This window comes from Mesocricetus auratus, unplaced genomic scaffold (assembly GCF_017639785.1).
Source record: "Mesocricetus auratus isolate SY011 unplaced genomic scaffold, BCM_Maur_2.0 Super-Scaffold_100676, whole genome shotgun sequence".
NCBI classification, from domain to species: Eukaryota; Metazoa; Chordata; class Mammalia; order Rodentia; family Cricetidae; genus Mesocricetus; species Mesocricetus auratus.
The window spans coordinates 60,657,407-60,663,647 of NW_024429266.1; the positions used below are offsets into that span (position 1 = coordinate 60,657,407).

Genomic DNA, 6,241 nt, shown 5'->3' on the forward strand with positions numbered 1-6,241 from the left:
TTCAGACACTATCTGAATAGCATGAGCCGTCCTTGTCCTCAGTAAAACTGCCTTGTGGATTCTGGGCACGTGAGCCTTTGTTTATTTGCTCATCAATCATAAGCCCATCCACCTTTGCAGGCTTCCCCTGGAGATGTGCTGATGACCTCTTCATCAGGGGTTTCTCATCCCAGGGATGGCTCACCCTGAATTGACCATGTCTCAGCCTCTGAACACCATTAACTTAATTGTGTTTTAAGCCTATTCAAGGAGGAGGAACAGTAGAAAATTAATATGTTGTACACATGCTCAGTAGATAAAAGATTTAAAAAGCAGTGCTTGCTTTTAGATGTTTTTCTCTCTTTTTAATTTTTTTCTTATGTGGGGTGTGTGCATGTGTGAGTGCATGCCTGCATGCGTGTACGTGTTTGTTTGCATGTATACGGGTGCATAGGCTGACGGAGGAGCCTCCTCTATCGCTCTCTGCTTTATTGACTGCAGCAGGGTCCCTCCGTCGAACCCGGAGCTCACTAGTACAACTGCTGGCTAGCAGCTTGTTCCCAGGATCCCTGTACCTTTCAAGCACTGGGATTACATGCCTCAGTGCCCAACAAGCATCCATGTGGGTTCTAGGGTTATGAGCTCGGGTCGACATGCTTGCTGCCTGTGCAGCAAGTGCTTTGATGCGAAGCCATCTGACTCAATACTTCTTTTTTAAATGCATGAGCGTGTATGGGGGGGTGGGAATGAGGAGAGAGTGCGTGCCAGGGAGAGAAAGAAAAAAACCCATGTGTGTATGCATGTGAAGGAAAAAGGTCAATACTGTTTCCCTCCATCACTTTCTACCTTCATTTTTGACACAAAGTCTCTCATTGAACCTGGAGCTCACTGATTCCACTGAGCTTGCTAGCAGTGAGCCCCAGGGAGCCTCCTGTGTCCGCCTCCCCAAGCTGGAACAACAGGTGTGCACTTGGCTTTCGTGTAGGTGCTGGGATCCAAACTTGGGCCTTTACGCCTATGTGGCAGGTACGATATTGGCTGAACCATAACTCCAGCCCCAACTTAACGGAGTCTTATTTCTATTCCATTATATTGAAAAGGAAGAGGGAAAGATTAAAGTATTTCACACATACTTAGTAACACAATTGTTCACTGAAGCTACTGTTTTAGCATTATGCTGTCCAACTTGACAAAATTGAACTAAAGGAGAAAGGTTTATTTTGAATCACAGTTTCAGTCCACAGTTGCTTGGCTCTATTTTGGGTGTAGATGGATGTGATTCAGTAAGGAAAGGAATCATGGTGCAGGGAGCAGGGCTGTTCACTTCATAATAGCCAGGAGGCAAGGAGGGACCAGGGACCTTTTATCCCCTTCAGGGTCACACCCGCCCCCAACGTCGGCTTTCTCCTACTCGGCACCCCTGACAGCAGCATCTGCTGGAAAACAAGCCTCCAACACGAACCTATCAGGGGACATTGAAGCTCCAAATCCAGTACCTACTGGCCAAACTTTATACGGCATGAGTACCCGAGTGCTTAGCATTTATCTTGCTGTGTATCAATCCTTTCTCCCCAAAATTGAGGGTTCTTCAAAGGCAGGGCAGTGTGTACCTCTTTGGATATTGACATTGAGCACACATTCACTCTTAATATTTCTACTTTCAAAAATATTTTTAGCTCTTTTGTGTTCATGAGTGTGTGTGTGTGTGTGTGTGTGTGTGTGTGTGTGTGTGTGTGTGTGACTTCCTAGGCAGTCAGTCAAGTCAAGATGAAGCTGAGTATCTCTTTCCTAGCTACTGGCTGTCAGAGACTGAAGCGGACAATGAACAAAAGCCTCTTCTATATAACCATGGCCGCAGAAGTAGCTGCTGATGCACTGGGTGGAGAGCGGAAGGATTGGATGATCCAGACCAGTGGTGGGAATAACAAACAGGCTTGGTTTGGTTGGTTTTGGTTGTTTCATGAAGCAAGGCATCTTGACCCACAGTGAAGTGTCTGCTGTTGAATAAGGGGCGTTTTTGTTATAGATCAAGGAGAAAGAGCTGGAGAGAGGAAATGCAAGTCTATTCAAGGACACGTTGTGGGTGCTGATCTGAGTGTTCTTAACTTGTTATTGTAAAAGAAATTAATTTAAAAGGAGAGAAAGGTATTACTGGACTGACAGATTCTACTGTGCCTAGGTGGCTGGGGCCCTAATGAGCTAGCAGAATCTAAAAGCTTTTCAGTATCTCTATAGAAGATGATGTCTACCAATATGTTGTTAGAAAGCCATTAAACAAGGAACATAAGAAGTCCAGGACCATAGCACCAATATTTTGGCATCTTGTCATCCCATGTATCCTATAACACAAATGTAGATTAAATTGCCCAGCAGGTACATTGCGCTAGTAAAAAATAAAGAGAAGGCTGTAGAATATGCTAACCTTTTGGCCAAACTTTAGAATACACATAAAAATGCCAGGAACGGATGGATTGTTAAGGGATGTAGGCTGGCCTCACTGACAGCACCTACTTCTAAGTCTGATCCAGACAAAAACAAATAATAAGCAAAAATATTTTATGAGCATATATCAATTACAATTAACAGTTGGCTTCATTATGACATCCCATGTACCATATAATGTATTTTTCTCATGTATACTCCCTATTGCCCTCTCTTGTCTCCCTCCTCCTCCTGCTAATCCCCTTCCTCTTCCTAGCTAGTTCTCATTGTACTTTTGTGTGGTTTCTTGTGTGAGTTTAACAGGAGTGTGGGCACCTTACCATTGGCTACACCACTGAAGAAACTGTCTCTTCCCGGGCAACCATTTAGCTGTCTCTAGATCCCCAGGAAATGGCCGAGCTTTATTGTCCCCTTCCCCTGTGACAGATTGTTGATGATCAATCAGTCTTGTGCAGTCTATCACTTCTTCCATTCAGAAGTGTCACAGCGATGTTATGCCCAGAAGACGGTGTTCCACAGCACGCCACCCCTTTCTCTGGCTCTCACATTATTTCTGTCTCATCTTCCTCATTTTCCCCAGCTTTGGGGGAGTGAAATAAATGTCTTAATAGTGTTGGCCTTTTCAAAGTTTCTTCAGAGGCTAGGCATGCAATCAAAGAACCAGCTGAGAAGACTACATCGCCTTTAACTAACACATAGACAGTACCACTCTCAGGTGCCTAGATTTGCCAGAACTCTAAGATTCTGTTGTGTTATCACAGAATTCCAAAGAGATTAGAATAATGACAGCTGCCCAGAGTTTGGACAGGATAGAGAACAACTAAAAGTCTTCAAGATGGGAAAGGACAGTGCTTAGGAAATAGTGCTCAGTTGGCAAAGTGTTTGCTGTGCATCCTAGTCAAGTTTTCTATTGTTATGATAACACCATGACCAAAAGCAAGTTGGGGAGGAAAGGGTTTATTTGCCTTATACTTCCATATTGTAGTCCACTGTTAAAGGAAGTCAAGACAGGAGCTGATGCAGAGGTCATGAAAAACGGGGTGCTATTTACTGGTTTGCTTCCCCTTAGCTTGCTCAGCCCTGCTTTCTTATAGAACCCAGGACCACCAGCCCAGGGATAGCACCACCCACAATGGATTGTGCCCTTCCCGTCAATCACTAATTAAGAAAATGCTCTACAGCTGGATCTTATTGTGGCATTTTTCTCAGTGAGGTTTCCTGCTTTTAGATGACTCTAAATTGTGTCAAGTGGATATAAAATTAGCAGGACACCGTGTAAACATGAGGGGCTAAGTTCCATCTCCAGAACCCATATTAAAAGCCAAGAATGGTGTAATCCCAACACTGGGGAGACGGAGACAGGCAGATCCCTGGGGCTTGCTGGACATCCAGCCCAATCTACTGCCATGAATTCTAGGCCAGTATGAGATACTATGCTGGCTAGTCTTATGTCAACTTGACAAACTAGAATTATCTGAAAGGAAGAAGCCTCAGTTGAGAAAATGTCTCCCTAAGATCCAAGTGAACACAAGCATACACATATGCATGAAGTGAAATGGAAAAGAGGGAAAGAACAGGATAAAGATAGTTTTAGAAAAATTGGGCTAATGGAACTGTGCTAGGTAAACTTAAGGTAAATTAGCAGCAAAAAAAAAATCTGTGTATGTGTGTGTGTGCTATCTACCTTTACCCTCTTCTTGAAAAATATATTTCAGGGGCCTTGCAGAAATTCAAGGTATTTGGATTGAAGAGATGACTCAGTGGTTAGGAGCACTGACTGCTCTTCCAGAGGAGATGGGTTCAATTCCCAACACTCACATAGTAGCTCACAACTGTCTGTAACTCCTGTTCCAGGGGATCTGACATCCTCACACAGACATACTTGCAGGCAAAACAGCAATTCAGAATGCACCAATTCAAAAATAAACTCATGGAATTTTACAAAAACATATACAGGATAGAATAAGACTTTAAATAAGATGGTGGGTTGGGGATACAGCTCAGAGGTAGAAGAACATTTACCTAATATGTGCTCTGGTTTCAATGCCAGTACTGCAAAAAATTTAAAAAAAGTAAAATAAAATAAGTTGGTTATAGCAAAAAGTTGGTAATGAAGTTGGAATAAGGAAAATCATGGTTACAAAATAAGGAAAAATGGAAGTCGAGGCTACTATAGAAATTTCATGCCATGAAGGGAATTCAACCTGATACCCAAATCATTGCAAAATGAGGCAAAACCAACCCTGTTTCTTGGGATAAAGGTAAAAGCTCCTGTTTCGGGCTGGAGAGATGGCTGATGTTAAGATCACTGGTTGCTCTTCCAGAGATCCTGAGTTCAGTTCCCAGCAAGCACACGGTGGCTCACAACCATCTATAATGAGATCTGGTGCCTTCTTCTGGCCTGCAGACATACATGCAGACAGAACCCTGTATATACAATAAATAAATAAATATTTTAAAGAAAAAAAAACAAAGCTCTTGTTGCTAAAAATAAGGAGAGGATTGTGTGCCCTGTGATGAGTACTGAGTATCCCCAACATATTCTTAGAACAAACATATCTAATAGCATAAGCAGGTGCTTGTCATGGCTAAAGAGGCATGATCAGAAATGGTGAGAGCAACAAAACCAGGGGCTCTAAGCCAAAGGATCCAGGATCAGTTTCTACCTGGTGTAGACCATCTTGAGGACCGATGGATTTCCTTAGACTGATCGGATATGAGCCTCATTACTGAACACGATTTCATGTGGAGCAGGACAACACAACGGAAGCCCTCAGCAGTCTGGGGCCCACCATTTGCCCCAGGGAATCGTGACTGGGGATATATTTGATCCCACAGCCATCAAGTGTGAACCAGGTACTCTGAGTCATCTGCATTAAACTTGACGAAGCCTCACTTCTCTGAGTTGTGGCTTCTGTCAGGCTGGGAAGTTGAACTTGGCTCTGCACAGGGCCTCGACCATGTGTTCTTTATTATGCAACTTGGTGTCCATGAACATGATGACCTGGCCAATATGGTACCCGGCCACTGTGCCCTGGAGCTTCCCAAAGGCAGGTAGCTCAAGTAATTATTTGGAGCCTGGGCTCCTGACAGCATGGAGATCAGAGACATGAATGTACAGTAGAAAATTATCTCCACTGTCCCTTAGGGCAATTCATATTGGCAGCAGGCTGTGTGCACCGTCACGGAGGCTGCTGCTTGCAGCCGTAGCCTCCAAAGGCCCCCATGAGGAAAGCAACCTGGTCGTCTTAATTGGCTGCAGAGAGATGGCTATTTCTTTTAATCTCTCGATATTTATTAATTATTTTCTAAGTGATACCGTAAACCTATATTACCAGGCCAAGATAAAAATGTTACATGAGTTCACGGGATTAAAAAAAGTATGCTGGAATTCTGTGATCAACTAGATTGAAACAGGTAGGATGCTGAATCCATCTTCTTGAAGGTGGGGTTTAAATGAGTCCACAAGACCCAAGATAAATGATAAACAGATATTTATTATGGAAGCACTACCACCTCTGTCTCCCTGCTCCAGAAGATTCTGTCTCTGCCCTTCTGATGCTCTCACCGAAACCCAAGAGAGTGAGCCCACCCCTCCTCTACCTTATAAGGGGTCACAGCTGCACACCTGAAGCCACGCCCCTAGGATGTGGCCACCCCCACAAGTTCACTGGCAAAGCAAGATGCTACTACATCTTCTCATGATAATGTTTTCAAAATACACAATAATCCCCAGCACTCAGGAGGCAGAGGCAGACTGATCTCTGAGTTCGAGGCCAGCCTAGTTTACAGAGTGAGTTCCAGGCCAGCCAAGGCTACA

General features: G+C 43.8%; 1 non-coding gene across 1 annotated transcript; it reads right to left on the minus strand.

The window, feature by feature from the left end:
* Positions 1–5,547: 5,547 nt before the first annotated feature.
* LOC121137340 lies at positions 5,548–5,683 on the minus strand. The gene has a single exon (XR_005874594.1). It is a non-coding gene; the product is annotated as a small nucleolar RNA SNORA70 (small nucleolar RNA).
* Positions 5,684–6,241: the final 558 nt, after the last annotated feature.